Source organism: Canis lupus, chromosome 10 (assembly GCF_003254725.2).
Source record: "Canis lupus dingo isolate Sandy chromosome 10, ASM325472v2, whole genome shotgun sequence".
Classification (NCBI taxonomy): domain Eukaryota; kingdom Metazoa; phylum Chordata; class Mammalia; order Carnivora; family Canidae; genus Canis; species Canis lupus.
In genome coordinates, this window is record NC_064252.1 from 35,005,005 (window position 1) to 35,028,298 (window position 23,294).

Here is a 23,294-nt window from a genome sequence, read left to right on the forward strand (position 1 = left end):
AACATCACCAAAGAAACAAAGGCCTTTAGTGATACACTAGACCAAGTACATTTCACATGTATGTACAGAACGTTCCATTTGAATGCAATTGAATACACATTCTTCTCAAGTGCACATGGAACTTTCTCAAGAATAGACCACATACTGGGTCACAAATCAGGTCTCAAGCAATACCAAAATATTAGGATTGTCCCTGCATATTCTCACACCACGATACTTTGAAACTAGACCTCAATCACAAGAAGAAATTTGGGAGAAACTCAAACATGTGGAGGTTAAAGAGCATCCTACTAAAATATGAATGGGTTAACCAGGAAATTAGAGGAGAATTAAAAAGATTCATGGAAACCAATGAACAGGAAGAAATAGAAAATCTGAACAGGACAAAAACCAGTGAGGAAATTGAAGCAGTCATCAAAATCCTACCAAGACACAAAAGTCCAGGGCCAGATGGCTTCCCAGGGGAATTATATCAAACCTTTAAAGAAGAAATAATACCTATTCTGCTAAAGCTCTTCTGAAGGATAGAAAGGGATGGAATACTTCCAAACTCTTTTTATGAGGCCAGTACTACCTTGATCCCAAAACCAGACAAAGATCCCACCAAAAAGGAGAATTATAGACCAATATCCCTGATGAACACAGATGCAAAAATTCACAACAAGATACTAGCCAATAGGATCCAACAATACATTAAGAGGATTATTCACCATGACCAAGTAGGATTTATCCCTGGGATGCAAGGGTGGTTTCAACACTCATAAAACAATCAACATTATAGATCACATCAACAAGAGAAAAAACAAGAACCATATGATCCTCTCAATAGATGCAGAGAAAGCATTTGACAAAATACAGCACCCATTCTGGATCAAAAGTCTTCAGAGTGTAGGGACAGAGGGAACATTCCTCAGTGTCTTAAAAGCCACCTATGAAAAGCCCACAGCAAATATCATTCTCAATGGAGAAAAACTGAGAGCCTTTCCCCTCAGATCAGGAACACACAGGGATGTCCACTCTCACCACTGTTATTCAATACAGTACTAGAAGTCCTAGCCTCAGCAATCAGACTACAAAAAGAAATAAAAGACATATAAATTGACTAAGAAGTCCAACTCTCCCTCTTTGCAGATGACATGATAATGTATATAAAAAAAACCAAAAGACTCCACCCCAAGATTGCCAGAACTCATATAGCAATTCAGCAATGTGACAGAATGTAAGACATAAAGAGATGGAAAAACACTCTATGCTCATGGATTGGAAAAATAAATATTGTGAAAATGTCTATGCTACCCAGGGCAATTTACACATTCAATGCAATCCCTATCAAAACACTGTGGACTTTCTTCACGGTGTTGGAACAAATAATCTTAAGATTTGTGTGGAATCAGAAAAGACCACGAATAGTGAGGGGAATATTGAAAAAGAAAACCAATACTGAGGCATCACAATCCCGGATTTCATGCTGTATTCCAAAGCTGTGATCATCAACGCAGCATGATCTTGGCACAAAAACAGACACCTAGATCAATGCAACAGAATAGAGAACCCATAAATGCACCCTCAACTAATATTTGACAAAGCAGGAAAGAATATCCACTGGAAAAAAGACAGTCTCTTTGATAAATGGTGCTGGGAAAATTGGACAGCCACATGCAGAAAACTGAAACTGGACCATTTTCCTACATCAGACACAAAGATAAACTCAAAATGGATGAAAGATCTAAATGTGAGACAAGAATCCCATCAAAATCCTAGAGGAGAACACAGGCAACACCTTTTTTGAACTTGGCCACAGCAACTTCTTGCAAGATACATCTATGAAGTCAAGGGAAACAAAAGCAAAAATGAACTATTGTAACTTGATCAAGATAAAAAGCTTCTGCAGAGCAAAAGAAACAGTCAACAGGGATCCCTGGGTGGCGCAGCGGTTTAGCGCCTGCCTTTGGCCCAGGGCGCGATCCTGGAGACCCGGGATCGAATCCCACATCGGGCTCCCGGTGCATGGAGCCTGCTTCTCCCTCTGCCTGTGTCTCTGCCTCTCTCTCTCTCTCTCTCTCTCTCTGTGACTACCATAAATAAATAAAAATTAAAAAAAAAAAAAAAGAAACAGTCAACAAAACTAAAAGACAACCTGCAGAATGGGAGAAGATATTTGCAAATTACCTATCAGATAAAGGGCGAGTTTCCAAGACCTAGAAAGAACCTATCAAACTCAACACCCAAGAAACAAACAATCCAATCATGAAATGGGCAAAAGACATGAAGAGAAATCTCACAGAGGAAGGCATAGACATGGCCAACAAGCACGTGAGAAAATGCTCTGCATCACTTGCCATCAGGGAAATACAAATCAAAACCACAATGAGATACCACCTCACACCAGTGAGAATGGGGAAAATTAACAAGACAAGAAACAACAAATGTTGGAGAGGATGTAGAGAAAGGGGAGCCCTCTTGCACTGTTGGTAGGCATGCAAACTGGTCCAGCCACCCTGGAAAACAGTGTGGAGGTTCCTCAAGAAGTTAAAAATAAAGCTACCCTATGACCCAGCAATTACACTACTGGGTATTTACCCTAAAGATACTGATGTAGTGAAACGCTAGGGCACCTGCACCCCAATGTTGATAGTAGCAATGTCCACAACAGCCAAACTGTGGGAGGAGCCATGATGTCCTTTGACAGATGAATGGATAAAGAAGATGTGGTCTATATATACAATGGAATATTACTCAGCCATCAGAAAGGACACACCATTAGCTTCGACATGGATGGAACTGGAGGGTATCATGTTGAGTGAAATAAGTCAATTAGAGAAGGACAATCATCATACGGTTTCACTCATACGGAGACTATAAAAAATAGAGAAAGGGATTGTAAGGGAAAGGAGGGAAACTGAGTGGGAAAAATTAGAGAGAGAGACAAATCATGAGGGACTCCTAATTCTGGGAAACAAACAAAGGGTTGCGGGTGACATGCACTGAGGAGGGCATGTAATGTGATGAGTCCTGGGTGTTATACTATATGTTGGCCAATTGAATTTAAATACAATTTTTTTTTTAAACCCACCATTTTGCACCAAAGACCTTGGCTCTGAACCTCACCCCACCAAACCTCACCTATATTCCAAAACTTCATCGTTCGGTGCCACCATAGGGCTTTGAAGTTTTTACATCTGGACTCTGAGCTTCGGTGCAAAGTTGGTAAGTACTTTCTCTTTTCTTCCTTTTGCTCTCATTCCAGGGGCCTTGGAAGAGTGTGGTCTTATTGGAACACTTTCATGCCAATTGCTCAGGCTGTAATCTCTAGCCTGTGGCTACTCTATGGGGAGGAGAAAACCTGCCTTTTGACTGGAAATTAGTACCCCAGCCACGATGGTAATAATACCCAGAAAATTGATGCCCTCTCTTTATTCTTGTCCTTACACTAAATTGTCTTATCTTGGGCACAGGATAGCCACCTAAGTCACCAGGACAGCTGCCAATCTTAATACTCCCATGTGAGGTTTCCTCCTTATTGATCTAATGTGATCCCCTCCACATCCCTGGTCCGGCCACTTCTGCCCACAAGATCTCCACTGGGATCCAGCTGAAACCGGTACCTGATGGAATTATACCTAACCCTGGACCATTGGCTGTAAGGACTAAATGTGTTGGAATGTTGCTTAGACCAAGATGGATCCCTATCTTTACTGTTTTCTGTCAATGTCCTCTACTAAATACTTAAGCTACAAAATTGGGTAATGTCCTCCTTGTAAACTTTTCTGGTGTTTTCCATGGGTTAAAAATGGCAGGTTTTGCCTTCAAGGCAAGGCAAAATAAAGCATGATCTTCATGGCAGGACCTTCAAGGCAAGGTTTTCCGGTCCATACACTAGCACTCACACCCATCTGTAGCCTAGGAAGCGTTGGGGATGCGGGGAGAGGGCAGGCCTCCCTCCTACACAGGCTTTTAAGAGCTGTGGTTTCATTGCTATTTTGTTTAAGGGACATCTCATGTCACTTTGAGACCAGGAACCTCTGACATATCCTGAGCGTGGGACACACCTCAGAGTCATGGGGGGAGGGGATTTTCTTTGGTAATGGACCTTCTTTACTCTTCCCTTGGAGCATGAGAGCTCCTGTCTTCAGTCTCCAACCATTCCTCCTCAGGGTGCCTTTTAACCCACTGGAGACAATTTGGGTTGCAAATTTAGGAAAGGACTGAGCTCCTCTAACACTGCATGGCCTCAGTGGGATCTATCCATTAGATCTCCTCTGCAGGAAGTAGGACAAATGGCCCAAAAGTGTCAGCTAGTAAACTCCTTCCTGACACTGGATAATAATGATCTAAATAGACCTCCTCCAAGTAAACCCAGGGTGTTGGAGAAAACACAGGCCATCCCAGACAAAGGGGAGTCTGACTGTTACTCTCTCACTGTTCTCCTAATAGATTGGGGGGCTTCACCCTCACTCATTTCCCAGGTTAATGGCAATAATTGGAGCCAACTGTGGTTAGTCTACTTCAGGGTGGGGACTTCAAGGATTATTCCCAAACAGCTGCCAAAACTCTCTTTATTTTGGGGAAATTCCCTGTCTTCTCCAGCCCAACTTGGACTGCCCATTTCCCGTTCTTGGCAGGAAAACATGGCATCTGCTCCTCTGTTGAAGCTGATGAGCTTGAGAACCAGGAACCCTTTCTCTGCCTTCTGGCAGCACTTTGCCTTTTCTGTCTCCCTTCCCCCTCCCCCTGTTTCTGCACCATTTTGGATGTGGCCTACATAACTGGCTTCTATACCATCCTTGGTGCCTACAGCACCATTGGCTCCTACTCTCTCTGTCAAGAAGCAAAGAGCACCCCCTGGACTTAACACTGCCCACTCCAGATTTCCCTACCAGTGTCTCAGGTAAAAATTGGTAATGGGGAACAAAGTAACTTTTAAGAGTGGGCCCAGGTGAAACATTCAATATTTAAACTAACTTAAATTTGTTGATTTAAGGTAGATCTGTCTTTAAAGTTATCAGCATTAAATATGAAACTTTTATTTTATCAAGGTTTACTAAAGGTCAAATAAGTTCATGTTATCTCTGTTGCAATTTGCTAGCAAAGATAACTTAAAACAATGGTTTCTCTTGTCCGTCTCAAAGTTTTCATAGGTATTGTTAAGATAGCTTTCAAAGTTTTTGGTAACCTACAACTTTAAAGTTTTGCTTGGATGGTTACTGAGATTCAATTCATTGGATATCTAGATCTTTTCCACATCGGATAAAGTGCTAACGCATTTATTACTGGACGTAGGTTTGTGCTTTTGACCTCTTATTACAGAGAAACTAAGGATATTCGAATATGTTTATAAATGTGCTTTGTGCCTAATAAATTAATAAATTTGTCTTAGTTTTGCTGTAACAATTCACAATTGGTTACTACTTAGTTTTCACCAGAAACTAAGGTTTCTGCTAAAAGTAATTAAGACTAATGGAGAATAAGGGAAATATCTCTGTATTTAGAAAGGTTGGAGACACGTAAGAAAGATATAAGAATGGGAATGCATTTTTGTTAAAGGTAAAAGAAGGTAATTTTGTCCTAAATAAGACTGGTTGTTTGAGAAGAAATGGCTTGGGACGAAATCTGCATGCAAAAGAAGTTGTAGGTCTGTGAAGAGAAATCTTTTGAAAGGAATTTTATTTTTTTAATAAAATAATTTTTATTGGTGTTCAATTTACCAACATACAGAATAACACCCAGTGCTCATCCCGTCAAGTGTCCCCCTCAGTGCCCATCACCCACTCACCCCCACCCCCCGCCCTCCTCCCCTTCCACCACCCCCAGTTCGTTTCCCAGAGTTAGGAATTTTAGATGTGGTCAGGACAGACTAAGATTGAAATGAATGGATTTTAAAAATATTCAAGTATAAGATTAAAAGTCTGCTTTCTCTCTCTTTGAAAAGACAAATTTTCTTAAATTGTTGATCTCCTCTTGATAAGAAAATGCAAACAGTTGTTTTCTCTTTGCCCAGTAAAACCAGTTTCTGTTTTGCCTTTATCAGGTCTTTAACATCCCTAATCCTATTTAGGCATGTGCTTTAACAAACTTCCCAAGATTTGAGTTGTAAATGGAGTCTTGACTCATTAGGCCTCTTACTTGTACTACTTTAAATTACTCTGAAAGTACTGTTAAGCAAAATGATAAGCCTTAGGTTACATTTAAGTAAATGCCAAAACTATTCTAGAGATGATATGCAATTCCTAAAGTTTTAATATGTTTTCATATAACGTCATCACTTGATATTTTGATCATTGAAATGTTATATGCCACAAAAAACTTGAGTTTCCTTGTCGATTGCATCATGATTATTAATCATGTCCATTTCTAAGTTTTCATCATTTATAATCATTCCCATTTCTTGGAAAATGAATTTCATCTTCAAGGAGGTTCATATATATACAGGTACTCAATGTCTTTAAAATCCTAAAACAGAAATAGATAAGAATTTCCAGAACTAATGAAGCTGCATTCAAACTAAACAAAAATAGTTATATGGGACTAAGTAAATTGGGGAAAATGATTATATATAGTTGTTGTTTTTGTACTCTTGGTTAAAACTTTGGTGATTCTCTAATATTTGCTCTTCCAGACTCAGGTAACTTTCTCTTGAGACATCAGTGATTAGTAGAAATAATAATAAATTAAAGCATTTAACTTTTGTCTCTATTTGAACCCTCGGAAATTCAAAAGGTCTCAGTAAGTATTCTTTCTTCCATGCCAATCATAGTCATTTGCACACATTCAATAAGAATCTATTCTTGTAACAGGACACCATTGGAAACAATGTGGGTTTTTTTAAAAGATTTTATTTATTTATTCATGAGAGACAAAGATAGAGAGGCAGAGACACAGGCAGAGGGAGAAGCAGGCTCCATGCAGGGATCCCGATGTGGGATTCAATCCTGGGACTCCAGGATCATGCCTGGGCTGAAGGCAGGCACCAAACTGCTGAGCCATCCAGGGATCCCCAACATGGGTTATTTTACCATACCAATTTGACTGGAATGTCATTATTTGAGAGACATGCATAGACTTAGATATGATCAAACAGCTTTAAGGAACTAAGGCTGACCTTGTGAAACGTGGAGCCACAAAGCCACATGGAAATGTTGGCCTGATACCTTGCTTACAGAGTTCAGTTCGGAGTTTGCAGAAGCCTCACCAGGTGAGTAAAGAATGTCACTTCCTGGCAGGTTCAGGAATCTCAGGATACTTTGGGGACCTTGTGAAGAGGAATCTGCCCAAATCTACAGGTATTGCAGGCATGACTGATGGCTTGTACTTGGCTTAGCTTCTGGCCTGGGGAGGCTACTAAAAGATCAACCTATAAAAAGTTCCAGCAAAGCAGATTCTAAAAGATGTATGTGATCAATCATCTTGCTGAGCTTATGTAAATAATTTGGCCAAATATGTTAAAAACTGGACTTGTTTTGCAGTCGGTTCAGTCCTGATGTGGCTACCTCCGATTTAGAAATAAGGGTTATTATAGAGAGAAACGGTTTCAATAACACACCTTTGTGAATGTAAAGTTCTAGTTCTGCTTGACTTTAGTGTTTACTTAACCTAGACAACTTGAGGTTTTGCTACAATAGCTAATGTATAATCTTCTTGTTATTCTGTGGGGATAACAGGACCCCATGGGCATATGAATATTTAAACAGCTAAAAAGGAAAAAAGGGGGGGGATTGACTCCCCAGCAATTGTATAACCCAGCTAGCACTCTAACCAATTCTCTGTGGCTGGGATAACAATTAGTTCCCTAAAGTAAGAAGACACCTCACTCTAGGGTTAACTATGGACTTGTGAAGATAATGGATGACCCTACTTTCTTTATGATTGGATTGAATGATACATTTAGGGATGCCCAAAATTGTATGACTGTCTTCTAATGTGACCCAATGGCTTTGCCACTCTGATTTGTGGCCATGGCTTCGATAGGCCACAGCTGGATAGGCCACTGTACTCTGGGCTTTGCCTGGATTCACAGATGCATCATTACCATTACCAACCCAGCCAACCTTCCAAAATTAAAACAATGGACATGTTTTATGTGTTATTGTTATAATCACCCAGCATCCATCGTTGTTCCCTCTTTGAGGCCAGAGGATGTTGTTTGGAACATGGAACCTCTTAATAAATACATGGTCAAAGCCCTAAATGACACTCAATGTAAAATTTCTCTATTAAATACTAAAGTAATACAAATGTGTGAAGCAGTTTTACAGAAATAGAATGGCATTGGATATTTTAACTATTACACAAGATAGAACTTGTGCTATCATTAAACAAACAAAACAAAACAAAACAAAAAAACCTGAATGCTGTGTATACATTCCAGATGACCACAAAAATATTTCTGGGTTTCTATCTAACATGAATACTCAAATGGTGCTTTAAATAATCTTTCCTTTAGTGATTGCTTTAAACTGCTGGACTAGGGCAGTCCCGGTGGCCCAGCAGTTTAGCGCAGCCTTCAGCCAGGGGTGTGATCCTGGAGACGGAGGATCCAGTCCCACATCAGGCTCCCTGCATGGACCTGCTTCTCCCTCTGCCTGTGTCTCTGCCTCTCTGTGTGTGTCTCTCATGAATAAATTAATTAAATCTTTTTAAAAAAATAAACTCCTGGACTAGAGGAAAATTATCAAAGGTCAACTGTCAAAGGTCTTCACTTTCTCATTATAATATTAACCTTACCTTGTTATTTCTGGTGTCTCCCTGCCTACTGCGAATACTCCTTCACTGCCATAACTTCCAGTTGAGAGATGATCCTTTCTACTCAAGGAGGTTCATGTGTTGTCCTCAAATTCAAGGAATTCATTGAAGCTGCCTTCTCCTTTTTATAACTCCCCGATTTGTTCCCCAAATGACCAATACTGATCCATAGGTAGGGACATCTGTATGCCTCTACTCAGCAGGAAGAAGTTTCAAAAGATGAGACCCTTCATCTTCAACAACCTTAAAGATTTAAGGGTTAAAATTGTTCAGGGGGAAAATGATAGGGAACAGAGGACTAGCTATGGACAAAGCACTCTGACAAGTCCTTGAAACAGGTAGAGAGACATTCCTCTATGGACTCAACTGCCTCGATATGAATACTTTGCTAAAGGCAAAAGGCAGTTTTAGCCTGATCCCCAGGATCCTGTAAGTCTACCTAACATACAAATATTCCTTTAGAAATTTCCTTTATCTCTAAACCCCCAAGATACATGTTGGCAGTCATCCACCAAGCACATGGCCCACCGATATACATCTGAAGGGTCTCATGACTCAGGTTTTATTAGATAGTACTAAGCAACCTTTTCCCCAAAACAGCTAGCCCCCTCCAGGTCCTGGAAACCTTGCTTCCAAAATTCCTTAGAGAGTAAACTATCCTCAAACCCTTCCCAACTCCCAGGTATATAATCAGCCTCCCCTCACAGGCCTGGGGCAGCCGCTTTTCCTGCCCATGGGTCCTGTCTCCTGTGCTTTACTAAAAGCACCATTTTGCACCAAAGATGTCTCAAGAATTCTTTCTTGGTCATTGGCTCCAAACCTCACCAATATTCCAAAACTGCATCAGGGCTAAATTATGAGATATGTCAAAATCCATATGTTGTAGTCTTATCCTTCAGTATGTAAGAATGTGACTGTGTTTAAAGATGAGGCCTTTAACTAGATAATTAGGTTAAAGCAAGGTCATTAGGGTGGACTCTGATTCAGTATAACTGGTGTCTGTATAAAAGGAGGTTACGACACAGACAAACACAAAGGGAAGATCATTCAAAGACCCAGGGAGAACACAGTCATCTGCAAGCCAAGGAGCTAGACCTCAGGAGAAACCAAACCTGCTGACACCCTGATCATGGACTTCCTGCTTCTAGAATCATGAGAAAATAAATTTGTTTATGCTACTTGGTCTGTGGTATATCATATGGCAGGCCCCACAGACTGATGCCGATGTCTAGAGCAACCCACTGTTCTAGACTCTTGGTTGAGTGTCAAGTGTTCAAAAATAATGAGTACCTGAGCCCCATCCCAGTGGTTTGGGTTTATCTGCTTAGGTGTGATAATAGGTCATCAATATCTCTCCCCAGGTAATTCCACCATGCAGTCAGGGCTGAGAAATACTAATCTGAACCTTGCTCAGGGTCCAGGCCACAGCCACAGTGATACAAGCACACCAGAAAGGGAAAAGATGACCTCACATTCCTGAAATTCTTCCCTGGTCTTTGTGATTCAGCACAGCTTATCCTGGTGAAGATGAATGTTGTTTTACAATGCAAACTCCCTGGATAGGAGGTATGGAGGAGCCAGAAGCTGAGGTTATTTGCAATGTACTTTTCTTTGGATTCCTTTAATTAGAATCGCTTTTCTCTGGGTACTTAGCTGAGACCAATTACTCTGAAAATTAGGAATTTTGGTGGAGGGAGGAAGAAGAGAGTTCTGAAGTATGAAATAAGAGGTAAAACCCCTGCCTTTCTCTCATCCCATTAGCTCTCCTCAAAGATAATAATGATTGCTGCTATTAATTATTAGTAATTCCTGCCAATTTTAATAATTTCTTACGTCCTTAGAGAAAAGGTTATATGTATATACCAGCATATGAATAGTCTTAAATTTTTATACAAATGGGATTATATATATATATATATATATATATATATATATATATTATACTGTATATACCATGGTATACTCTCTATATATTTGTGGTTATTATTTGCAACCTAATAGCATAATGCACTTGAATTCTTCTTATTGAGTTTTACATATTCAAGTCTCTCTTGTTTAAAAAGTGGATCTCACTTAAGTCCAAAACCAGACAGAAACCCCACCAAAAAGGCGAATTATAGACCAATATCCCTAATGAACATGGATGCAAAAATTCTCAACAAGATACTAGTCAATAGGACCCAACAGTACATTAAGAAGATTATTCACCATGACCAAGTGGGATTTATCCCTGGGATGCAAGGCTGGTTCAACACTCATAAAGCAATCAATGTGATAGATCATATCAACAAGAGAAAAAACAAGAACCATATGATCCTCTCAATAGATGCGGAGAAAGCATTTGACAAAACACAGCATCCATTCCTGATCAAAACTCTTCAGAGTGTAGGGATAGAGGGAACATCCCTCAGCATCTTAAAAGCCATCTATGAAAAGCCCACAGCAAAATCATTCTCAATGGGGAAACACTGGGAGCCTTTCCCCTAAGATCAGGAACACGACAGGGATGTCCACTCTCACCACTGCTATTCAGCATAGTACTAGAAGTCCTAGCCTCAGCAATCAGGCAACAAAAAGAAATAAAAGGCATTCACATTGGCAAAGAAGAAGTCAAATTCTCCCTCTTCACAATGACATGATAGTGTACATAGGACTCCACTCCAAGATTGCTAGAACTCATACAGCAATTCAGTAGTGTGGCAGGATACAAAAATCAATGCCCAGAAATCAATGGCATTTCTCTATACTAACAATGAGACTGAAGAAAGAGAAATTAAGGAGTCAATCCCATTTACAATGGCACCTAAAAGCATAAGATACCTAGGAATAAAACTAACCAAAGAGGTAAAGGATCTATACCCTAAAAACTACAGAACACTTCTGAAAGAAATTGAGGAAGGCACAAAGAGATGGAAAAATATTCCATGCTCATGGATTGGAAGAATTAATATTGTGAAAATTTAATGTTACCCAGGGCGATTTACACATTTAATGTACTCCCTATCAAAATATCATGGACTTTCTTCAGTGAGTTGGAACAAATCATCATGAGATGATTTGTGTGGAATCAGAAAAGCCAGGGGAATATTGAAAAAGAAAACCAATGCTGGGTGCATCACAATGCCAGATTTCAGGTTGTACTACAAAGCTGTGGTCATCAAGACAGTCTGGTACTGGCACAAAAACAGACACATAGATCAATGGAACAGAATAGAGAATCCAGAAGTGGACCCTCAACTTTATCGTCAACTAATATTCGACAAAGCAGGAAAGACTATCCATTGGAAGAAAGACAGTCTCTTCAAGAAATGGTGCTGGGAAAATTGGACATCCACATGCAGAAGAATGAAACTAGACCACTCTCTTACACCATACACAAAGATAAACTCAAAATGGATGAAAGATCTGAATGTGAGACAAGATTCCAACAAAATCCTAGAGAAGAACACAGGCAACACCTTTTTTGAACTGGCCACAGCAACTTCTTGCAATATACATCTATGAAGGCAAAAGAAACAAAAGCAAAAATGAATTATTGGGACTTCATCAAGATAAGAAGCTTCTGCACAGCAAAGGATACAGTCAACAAAACTAAAAGACAACCTACAGAATGGGAGAAGATATTTGCAAATGACATACCAGATAAAGGGCTAGTTTCCAAGATCTATAAAGAACTTATTAAAGTCAACAGCAAAGAAACAGACAATCCAATCATGAAATGGGCAAAAGACAGGAACAGAAATCTCACAGAGGAAGACATAGACATGGCCAACAAGCACATGAGAAAATGTTCTGCATCACTTGCCATCAGGGAAATACAAATCAAAACCACAATGAGATACCACCTCACACCAGTGAGAATGGGGAAAATTAACAAGGCAGGAAACAACAAAAGTTGGAGAATATGTGGAGAAAGGGGAACTCTCATGGACTGTTGGTGGGAATGTGAACTGGTGCAGCCACTCTGGAAAGCTGTGTGGAGGTTCCTCAAGAAGTTAAAAATAGAGCTACCCTATGACCCAGCAATTGCACTGCTGGGGATTTACCCCAAAGATATGAATGCAGCGAAACACCGGAACACCTGCACCCCAATGTTTATAGCAGCCATGTCCACAGTAGCCAAACTGTGGAAGGAGCCTCGGTGTCCATTGAAAGATGAATGGATAAAGAAGATGTGGTCTATGTATACAATGGAATATTACTCAGCCATTAGAAACGACAAATACCACCATTTGCTTCAATGTGGATGGAATTGGAGGGTATTATGCTGAGTGAAATAAGTCAATCAGAGAAGGACAAACATTATATGGTCTTATTCATTTGGGGAATATAAGAATTGGTGAAAGGGAATTAAGGGGAAAGGAGAGAAAATGAGTGAAAATATCAGTGAGGGTGACAAAACATGAGAGACACCTAACTCTGGGAAATGAACAAGGGGTAGTGGAAAGGAAGGTGGGCAGGGGGTTGGGGTGACTGGGGTGATGGGCATTGAGGGGGGCACTTGGGATGAGCACTGGGTGTTATGCTAATGTTGGCAAATTGAACTCCAATTAAAAAAATTAGAAAATAAATAAATGCATACATGCATATGCACATGCATATGTGTGTCATGTGTATGCATATACATATATATATATGTACATGTATATATATGTTTAACTTCAATAGATACAAATAACGCCAGTACATATATACATTTATATAGTTGATCCTCATTATACAGATCCTGTATTTTTTAATTCACCTACTTTCTAATAGTATTTGTAACCCAAACTAACACTTACAATGCTTTTGTGGTCATTGTGGACTTGTATAAGGTGGAGAAAAATTTCAAAATCTGACAAACCAGAAAAATCTGGTAGGTTCCCAGCTGAGGCCAAGCAAGTGAGGCTCTGCTGCTTGATTCTGCTCGTCATGCATCTTTTTTTGGGGTCTATTTAGTGCCAGAATTTTTACATTTTGTGCTTTTTACAAGTTATTTTGCTGTTGAAATGCCCCCAAGCATTATGTTGAATACTGGCTGGTGTTCCTAAGCATGGGAAGGCTGTGATATGCCATAGGGAGAAAATACACATTTGAGGAGCTTTGCTCAGGTCTGATTTTGAGTGCTGTTAACAAGAGTTCAACGTTAATATTTATATATTAATAAATAAGGTATCTTTAAACAGAAATGTGCATAAAACAGAATTATGTATTGATCACTTGATAATAGCACTGTGCTCATGGGATCTACCCCTCAAAAATCTTTAAGGGCAATGATTCAGTATTTGCTAATATAGTCTTCACTGTGACTTTAGAGAACATGACTACTGGGGAGCACTGTGAGGCCAAGCCCGAGGCCTCTCACCTGCCTAGTTCCCAGACAGACAGAGCTCTGAGTGTAGGGAGTATCTCTCTGCCTTTAGAGCTATTATATCAGCACAGGACAGTCTCTTAAAAAAAAATGTATTGAATACTGAATGATTGAATGATTCTGGACGATTCTGGGTTGTTTGATTGATTGTGCCCCCACTGTGCCTGGTCCAACCTGGAGATCTCCATTCTTGGCAAGTTGCCAGCTCCACAGCTACAAGGCAGTGGGTCTTCCCTGCACCCACAGAGACTTAATAGGAGCCCTCTTCCAGCCCTGTTCCACAGACTGAATCCAGATTCCCACATCCTATCAGCTTTGGTGGAAGGTAGTAGGAAAGCAAGAGAAGGAAAAACGGTCACAAAGTGTATGCTGTGTATTATCTGGCACAGAGGGAAATCTGGTTCATTATTTATGGTTATTTGACTCATGTGCAACATTTTCAATGCAAATGTTTCAAGGAACTTTAGTTAATACGAAGGTTTTCTACATTTCAGATGGATAATAAATCTGAATGTTCTTTTTCCTAAACTAAGCAAGTCAGGGAAGCATCAACTATATCCAGAAAGCATTTCTGTCCTTGGAAACCAGCTGACTCTGGTTCAGGCCATGCCAAGTGAGTGGAGTTCTATGTCTGAGCCTGCAGGAGAGTCTTGGTTGCGCTCCAGGCCAACAGCATTACTGGCCGCAGCTAACTGAATTTTTCTTTTCAGGGAACAGAAGATAGGCTGTGGTTTCTTGGAAATCCTCCCAATGTCCCTCTGACTCAGTTAATCTTTTTTTTCTAAAGATTTTCTTTATTTGAGAGAGAGAGAGAGAGAGTGTGAGCAGGGAGAGCAGCAGAGGGAGAGGGAGAAGCAGATTCCCCGCTGAGCAGGGAGCCAGATGTGGGGCTAGATCCCAGGATGCTGGGATCGTGACCAGAGCTGAAAAGAGACGCTTAACTGACTGGCACTCAGGCTCTCCTCATTAACCTTCTGATGAAGTAGATGCTTGAGTGTGATATTTCAGATTTTTTTGCCTTTGTGATCCTTGAAAAAGTTACGGATTTCCTTGTCTATGTTTAGACAAAGGGAAAAATCTTACCTATTTCTAAGTGAGATAGGTCAAAAGACCTAGTCTGGCCAAAAGAATAATTTATTTCTGGACATTGTATGTGACAGGAGAGTGAGGAAATGTTGCTAAGCAACATTGCACATCCCTCCACAGAGCCCCATCATCACCTAGCAACAGGCTACCTGGTGTGACCTTCATGCTCCTTCTAAGTAGAACCACCAAAGGCATGGTGCCTGAGAGGTCTGCTTCCCTCCTTTCAGATCAGAGGCTCACTCTTGGAACAACTGGATTTACTGAGCGCTCATGAGTCAGTACGCTTGCTAGGGACTGGGGATATATAGATCAAAAGAGGAGGTTTCTGCCTTCAGTGAGTTGTTCAGACTGGTTTCAGTGGGAGGTACAAAAATAAGATGATTATACTACAGTGTGGTGGTTGCTATTTTAGGAAATAGAAACACTGCATTATCTAAACAGTTGACACCAGAGTTCTTCACTAGGAGGGAACTGGTTTTATTGGAAAAGTAACCTGATAAACTTGGGTCAGGATTTGGCACATGAGGGCATGAAGGTTGTCAGACAGTGGAGTTAGGGGTCAGTTTCTGAAAAGGGTGTACAAGAAAGGCAGGAAGTTACCCCAGCTTAGAGAAATCCTAGCTGGAGGACTAGTTTAAAAAGTGATGTTGATTTTAAGTGCTTTGCTTTTATTTTTATTTATTTTTTAAAAGATTATTTATTCATGAGAGACACAGAGAAAGAGAGGCAGAGACATAGGCAGAGGGAGAAGCAGGCTCCCCACAGGGGGCCCAATGTGAGACTCAATCCCAGAACCCCAGGATCACGACCTGGGCCTAAGGCAGATGCTCAACCACTGAACCACCCAGGTGTCCCAAGTGCTTTGCTTTTAAAGGCACTTCCCGTGACCCATAAACCTTCAATAAACATTCTGCTGCTCATAACAGAATTCAGTTCACTGTTACTGTGAAGGGAATGATCAAAGAGCAAAGGCCTCAACTCATATTGAATTGACATCAGGGCAGAGGTACCAAAATAGCTGCAACATACAGAGAAAAGAACAGTTTGGCCAAGGCTGGAAATTAGCACAGTTGTAACTTTGAGAACGCAAATTCAGAGAATTTTGGACAGGACACACACTTCCAGTCTGACAAGCTGGGCAAGGGGACCTGAGTCAGTCCTAAACAGATCTTAAGGGGTGGGGGGAGACTGGCCCAGATGGAGCTGTCCTTTATCACAGGTAGGGGAGAAGCTTCTGATTGGCTTGGAGAGTCAGGGGAAGGGGAGTCCAGAGGAGGGGGCTCCCAAGAGAGCTGAAGGAGGAGAAGATGAGGAGGTGCTGAGGAGAAGCAGCAGGAGCAAAGGGCCACCTGCAAATTGGGGTATCAAACCTCAGAAAATGGAGAACTTGTCACAAAGCAGTGGTGTCTCATGTAGTAAGGAGTTGAACAGAGATGGAAACCTGAGGTAATATCCCAGCTTCTGAAATGACTACTATTATTTTTACTCAAATTTAAATCTCACAGCATGTATAATCCTGTCCACCTTCAAGAGTGTCATGGTGTCTAAAGATAGGTAGGTAGATGATGGACAGGTAAATAGATATATAGATTCAGACGCCAAAGAAAAGCCCACTACTGTCTCTCTCCACATGTATCCGCAGATCCCCATCCCACCCCCAAATCCCAAAACTGTGATCAGCCTCTGACTGTGGATGTGCCCATTGCTCAGGGAAGAATTCCACTACTGTGTGAATGAACACACTGTGCTATCTTGCCTTCCAAACTCAGAGTTTGCAAAGTACTTGTGTTATAATATCTTGCTTGCCTCCGTATACTGGGGTCAAAAAAAAAAAAATGCTTCCTATTCTTTGCATGGTTGGGCTTACAACCCCTCCTTCAGCTGGAATTTCCTGAGCTTGTTATATCCTGTCAGCTCTATGGCTTCTGCTCTGACAAAGGTAATCCCGATGCTTAGGGCAAAACCAGTGTTTTCTACCTGACAATGCTGAATAGATAGAAAATTTACTTGATAATATTGCGTGGCCAAGACTCTGGGTGTGTTCAATGTGTCTGCACATGTCTGCTGCTTCCCTTTAAGAGCAACAGTTAAACTGCATTCAGCAAAGTTATTTAGTCAGTGGAAAGGAAGGGCGGGTGGGAACACGTCCAGTATGATGGTGGAGGATGGTGCTGGCAAAGGCTGCCCTATAAAGGGGTTATGAAGACGCTGAGGAAGAGTCTGGCCCCATTGTTACCTGTGCTTTCCAGGGTCATGTGAGTGGAAGTAGAGAAGCACAGAGTGCAAGGTCAGGAGGACAAGGGCCAGGCAGAGTGACATCATATTAGCTGGCACTGGTCCCTCCAGTTTGTTGTAAAAGACATCTCTTGAGTTCCTCACACACAAAGCAAGATTGTGGTGGATGTTACACTGGAGGGACTTCCTTGTATATAAATGTTTGTGGGAAGAATAAATGCATGGACAACTTGGATAAATAGATTCAGTCTTCCTCAATGGCCATTGTAATCTCACTAATCCGCACATGTGCCTGTGTTCCCATAGGAACCAAACAGTTCACTTCACGGTGAAACATTAACAACTGATCTGTAGAGGCCTCACAGATCACTGAGCATGTTATAAGACCAGAAATCCACCTGGGGTTGTCTCAATGCACACTTTCAAGCAGATCCCACCCTAGAGAAAGAAAGACACAGCAAGCAAGGGGGCAGGGATTAACAGAGCCACTTAGATTGCTGTGGCTTCTTGCTCCACTTAGAATCTGGCTTCTGCCAATTGGTATAGGAACTTGGGAACCTAGTATTCTCAGTGCACCAAGGAAGAACACAGAGTGGAAATTTAGTTCACATTCCCTGGACTTACAGAGCAGAGTGCTGTGAGAGGTATATGGATGATCTTATCGAGGGGCCCACCTGACCACTTTCCACTTTGCCAAGTTTTCCTTTTGAGTTCGGAAGGTTACAGATGCTCTTCAGTATCAGAGGAAATAAGCACTTGAGGGCCTTTATAAATGTAGTTGAAAATGAAGTCCAGGCTACCAAGAGATAAATTAAAAGTAAAAATTAAGGGAGAGAGAAGGCATTATAAAAAGACTGTTAAAGAAAGATGACCCCCATATAAACAGGGTTAAGATTATGCTGTGGTAGAAATGGTGGTTTCAGAATAAAATGTAAATCTCAACAGTATAAGGCTGGCAAACTCTGGAGGATAGGAGAGAGAAGGGAAGAGGAAATCTACAAATATTAATTTCATAATATTCATAACAAGGAGTTCACAGATACTACATTTAAAAGAAATGCTTTCTTAAAAATGCTTTTAATAAACCCTTTCCTTAATTTTAGTGGGTTTATTTTAGAAACTAGTATTCTTTTTAAAGTGAGAAAACATTTATCTGAAATTCAGTAATTCCTTCAATTTTACTTCATTTTTTTTCTGCTAAATTCAAGTACACTTACATTCGATGCTTATTGTTTAGAATAGGATGTATGCATTAACTGTAAAAACTAACACAATGAAGAGCTGCCAACAAGGTAGTAGTAAGAGTGAAAGTTATTTCTTCACACAGGACATGAGGAGGTATTTGCAACATAATCCCAACAAATTAATGAGAAAAAGACAGACCACCCAATTTTTAAAAAATGGGCAAAAGACTGAAACAGGCACTTTACAAAACAGATATGCCAAATGGACAATAAAATACATGGGAAGGTGTACAACCTTATTAGTATTCAGAGAAATGCAAATTAAAACCAACTGAGAAATGTAGTAACATTACTCCAGGAGAACTACAATGAAGAAAGAAAGGAAATAAAAAAACCTTTGCAATGTCAATTGTAGACAAGGTTAGAGATCACTGGAATTCTCAGACATTGTTCATAAGGGTAAACTGATACAAGTACCTTGCAAAACTTTTGGCTTTTTCTGATTAAGTTGGGCATATGCATGCTTCGTGAAACAAATATTCTATTCCTGGGGAATACCTAACAAATGTACACACATGCTTGCTAAAATAATGACAAAAATATCTTACTAGTATTTATAATAATCCCAAACTGAAATAAACCAACTGTCCATCAACCATTGATGCATACACAATTTTGGAATGGAAAGGAATACTATACAGGAATGAAGATAAATTATAAATATATGCAATGATGTTCATGATGCTCACAAATATAATTTTGAGCCAAAGAAGCCAGACACAAAATAATACTTAATGTATGATTCCTTTTATTAAAAAAGTTAAAAAGAAAGGGCAAAACTAATCTATAGTGTAAGAAGTCAGGATAGGAGTACTCTGGGGAAGGAGAGAACAGTGTGATTTGAAGGACTGTTAGCAGGGAGACAGGAGTGGAACTTTTAGGATGCTGATGAGGTTCTATATTTTAACATAAGTGGAGGTAACACAAACATATCATTTTGTGATAACTCGTTGCATTTATTATTTTAATTTGTTCCCTTTTCTGTATGTATGCTATACTTCAAAACAATGCTTTCAAATAAAATTAAAATTAAAAATAAGATTGTAGTATCTCATTTTGGTATACTTATTTTTATCTATGTTTAGGTATTAAGAGATTTCTGTAAGAATGTTGACTCAATAGTCTTGATAGTTCTTTCTGGGTTTTGGGATTTGGGGTGATTTAAAATGTTTTGTACTATTGCTTGGAATTCTATAATGCATTCATCATTTCTGAGAAATATAATGCCATTTTGTTACAAGCAGACATTTTTTTTTAATTTTTATTTATTTATGATAGTCACACAGAGAGAGAGAGAGGCAGAGACACAGGCAGAGGGAGAAGCAGGCTCCATGCACCGGGAGCCCGACGTGGGATTCGATCCCGGGACTCCAGGATCACGCCTTGGGCCAAAGGCAGGCGCCAAACCGCTGCACCACCCAGGGATCCCACAAGCAGACATTTTACCCAGTGGAAGGATGGACAAAAACCAAGATGTATTAGAAGAGGAATAAATGTAATGAGGACTGCCCAGCAACAGAACAGAATGGTCTGGTCTGCAAAAAAGCCACTTTCTCACTTTGTGTCCACACAGAAGATGAAGGGTCTTCATCACCTATATGCCTCCCAGATCTCAGAGTTAATACATTTGAGGTGATGACTGTGACTGCCCAGTGATATATGGGAGGCATCTCAGTGTCACAGGAGCATCTTCCACAAAGCCAATTGAAAGAGGAGCTAATTTTGGAAATGACTCCTAGATATGCCTGGTCTCTTTGCTGATGTGGATTCTTGTTAGCTTTAACGCAAAAGCTGTTCCTTAATTTGGATGTTCTGTCAGCCTTTTTACCTTTTGCCTCAGGTGTTCCTGGCCTAAATTTGTGGCTGATTTCTCTTCTGTCTGTGTAGTACTTCTATAAGTTCTGCAGACATTCTGAGCCACAATTTCACTTTTCTCTCCTTAAATAGGTGTGAGTTTCAGCATTGCCATTAGCTACACATTAGGTCAGTAGAGTATTTTAAATGATCTCCTTTTCAGTATTTAACAAACAATGAGGCACTTGCTATATACAAGAGCACCACTCAACACTGTTATACTCTAGAATGAAGCTCCATAGGAAGGATTTCTTAAATCTGTTTTGCTGATTTATCCCCAACACCCAGGACAGGAACTAAAGCACAGTAGGCGCTAAAATAACTGTTTGCTGAATGAATGAATCACCATCCTTGCCGTCAAGGATCTCCAGCTAGTGGAGGAGGTTGAAATACACTTAAATAAATAAGCAGGGTGAGGGATTATGTGCAAAGTGCTGTTGAGAACCAAAAAGAGGGAAACAGTAGGTCTTTGAGGATTAGGAAGACTTTTGAGCTGGATTCTAATGAATGAATAAAACTTTGATAGAATGAGAAATGAATGGAAGCCATTTCAGGTAAAGGGAGGAGGCCACATAAAGGGAGAACAATAGGGAAAGGCAAATGTTCCCTGTACAGAAAGGACAGTGGGAGGAGGTGAGACAGAGGAGAGATTGTGAAGGATTTTGAACCATGTTCTAAGAAATTTAGGTGGATTCATAAGTGGCAGATGGGAACAATTGAAAGCACTTATCAAAGGAGTAATTGGTTAATATTTATATTTTGGAAATGGAATGCTGTGGCACTGTAGATGCGTTGCTTGAAGAGAATGAGACAGGAAGCAGGGAACCATCAGGAGCTTTTCCATTGGTACGAGAGAGAGGACACAACTGAACTAGGCAGTGGAATGTGAAAAAGCACAGTTTTGAAAACTACTTTAGTTCAAGTCCTCTGAAAAGTAGATGCCAACATTGCATTAAACTTATCTGCAAGAGATTCACTGGGGGAGACATGTGTGAAAACTAAAGGTGGGGTGAAACTTTAGACCATAGAACAGATCCTATCTCAGTGAAGAAGAGAAAAGAAGGAGGGCTGGGGAGGAGAGTCTTAGATTCAGTAGAGATCTAAGAAAGTTTGTGCAGTACTGATGGGAAGTCCTTGAGCCAAAGCTGCCCTCTAGAGAGCCCCACAACTTGCAGGAATGGGCCGTGCATGCTCAGTCACAGGTAGAGTGGCCCATAGGCAGTGTGGGCTCAGTACAAACACAGACATGGCCCCAGAAGGGGTCTTCAGCAGCTGGGATCTTTAGTCAATCATGTTCCCTGAAGCAGAAAATAGGAGCAGTGCATTTCCATGGCTACCATCAAGCCTTACTTGAAGAAGGAGAAGCTTACTCAGAAATTTGTAGGTAGGTTTCTAAGTGGGTGATAATACAGAGGAAGGAACATAGTAGAAGGAGCAAGTTTCATTAGGGATGTTAGTGAGTTTGAACTTTGAATAGGTTTAGTTTGAGGTTCCTATGGGGCATCCAAGGGATATATCCTGAAGATACTTGGAAATTAAGGATGAATGTGGCAATAACTTACAGCTGTTCAATAAACCCTATGTCCCTACTTCCTGGGCTCATGACCTGACTACATTTCCTAGCTTTCCCTGCAGTTAAGTGTAGCAATGTGAGTGAGTTCTAGACAGTGGAATATAAACAAAAGTATGTGTCACTTTCATTCCTAGCCCTGATAAGCTTCTTCCCACTCCCTCATGCCCCTTCTCCTTCCAATATTGGCATCCCCTTCGAGGACAGCCATGAAGCTACATGTTGAAGGTGGCAGAGCTTCCATCAATGTGGGTCACTGAATGACTCCATGGAATGGAGCCCTTCTGCTCCCTTAGCATGGGCATGGGTGTTTCCTTGAGCAAGAAATACATTTCTATCATGTTTCAGCCATTACCTATTTATCATATATTTACTACAGCAGATAAACCAGCCCTAACCAACCTAATGAATCCTTACTAGTATACTGAGGTCCAAGAAGAGGCCAAAGTTAAAGATGTAGTTATAGGGAGAGAATAAAAATGAAAGAGAGCTGAAGACAGACACGAGGCTAATATCTTCTCTAAATCCAAAGGCCAAGGTAGATAACAAGGAGCCAGGGAAGGAGAACAAGATGTCAACCCAGACTGTGAGGAGAACCAGTGTTATTACCACTGTTTTTCAAAAGAGTAAAATGAGGTTCTGAGAGATTTGTCTAAGATCATTTGGTGGCAGAACCAGAACCAGCACTCTGCTCCTCAGGCTCTCAACAGCCTGTGTTAGCGTGCCTGGGACAACACTGGGCAGCCTGGCCAGCTGACTGCTCATCCTCTGGTTCCCCCCACTGCCTCCTGGCTATGGTGACTGCTCGATCCCTCCCTGTAGGCTCTGCTCTTCTGGACTTCAATTTCCCTATGCTAATCCTGACTTGAGACAAGAGCTAAGCTCCTGCTGCTTATTCTGTGCCCCCATCTTGTGTTCCAGTTTAGCCATCTGGACGTCCACTTGTGCCTGAGACTCAGCCCCACCTTGTGCCTCAATTCTCACAGCCACTGGGCTGTGGTTTGGCCCTTGGCCTCAAGAGCCTCGTCCACCTAATCCACCAAGAATATCAGTCCCCACTCATACTACCTTTTTGTTCTCTTCCTAGGCTTCAAGAACTGGGCCACTGCAGACAGACCCTATATCCAGGTTTCCTGGGCCCTCTCCTCCACCTCATCTGTAGCCTAACCCTCAGCCCTGGGCTTTCACACTTTGTCTGCCAGACAAAATCTTT

At 40.8% G+C, this 23,294-nt stretch overlaps 1 long non-coding RNA gene across 1 annotated transcript; it reads left to right on the forward strand.

Moving 5' to 3' along the window:
- Positions 1-15,345: 15,345 nt before the first annotated feature.
- Positions 15,346-22,323, forward strand: LOC125755930 (uncharacterized). The gene is made up of 3 exons (XR_007413517.1): positions 15,346-15,452; positions 16,398-16,624; positions 19,936-22,323. It is a non-coding gene; the product is annotated as an uncharacterized LOC125755930 (long non-coding RNA).
- The last annotated feature ends 971 nt before the right edge of the window (positions 22,324-23,294 follow it).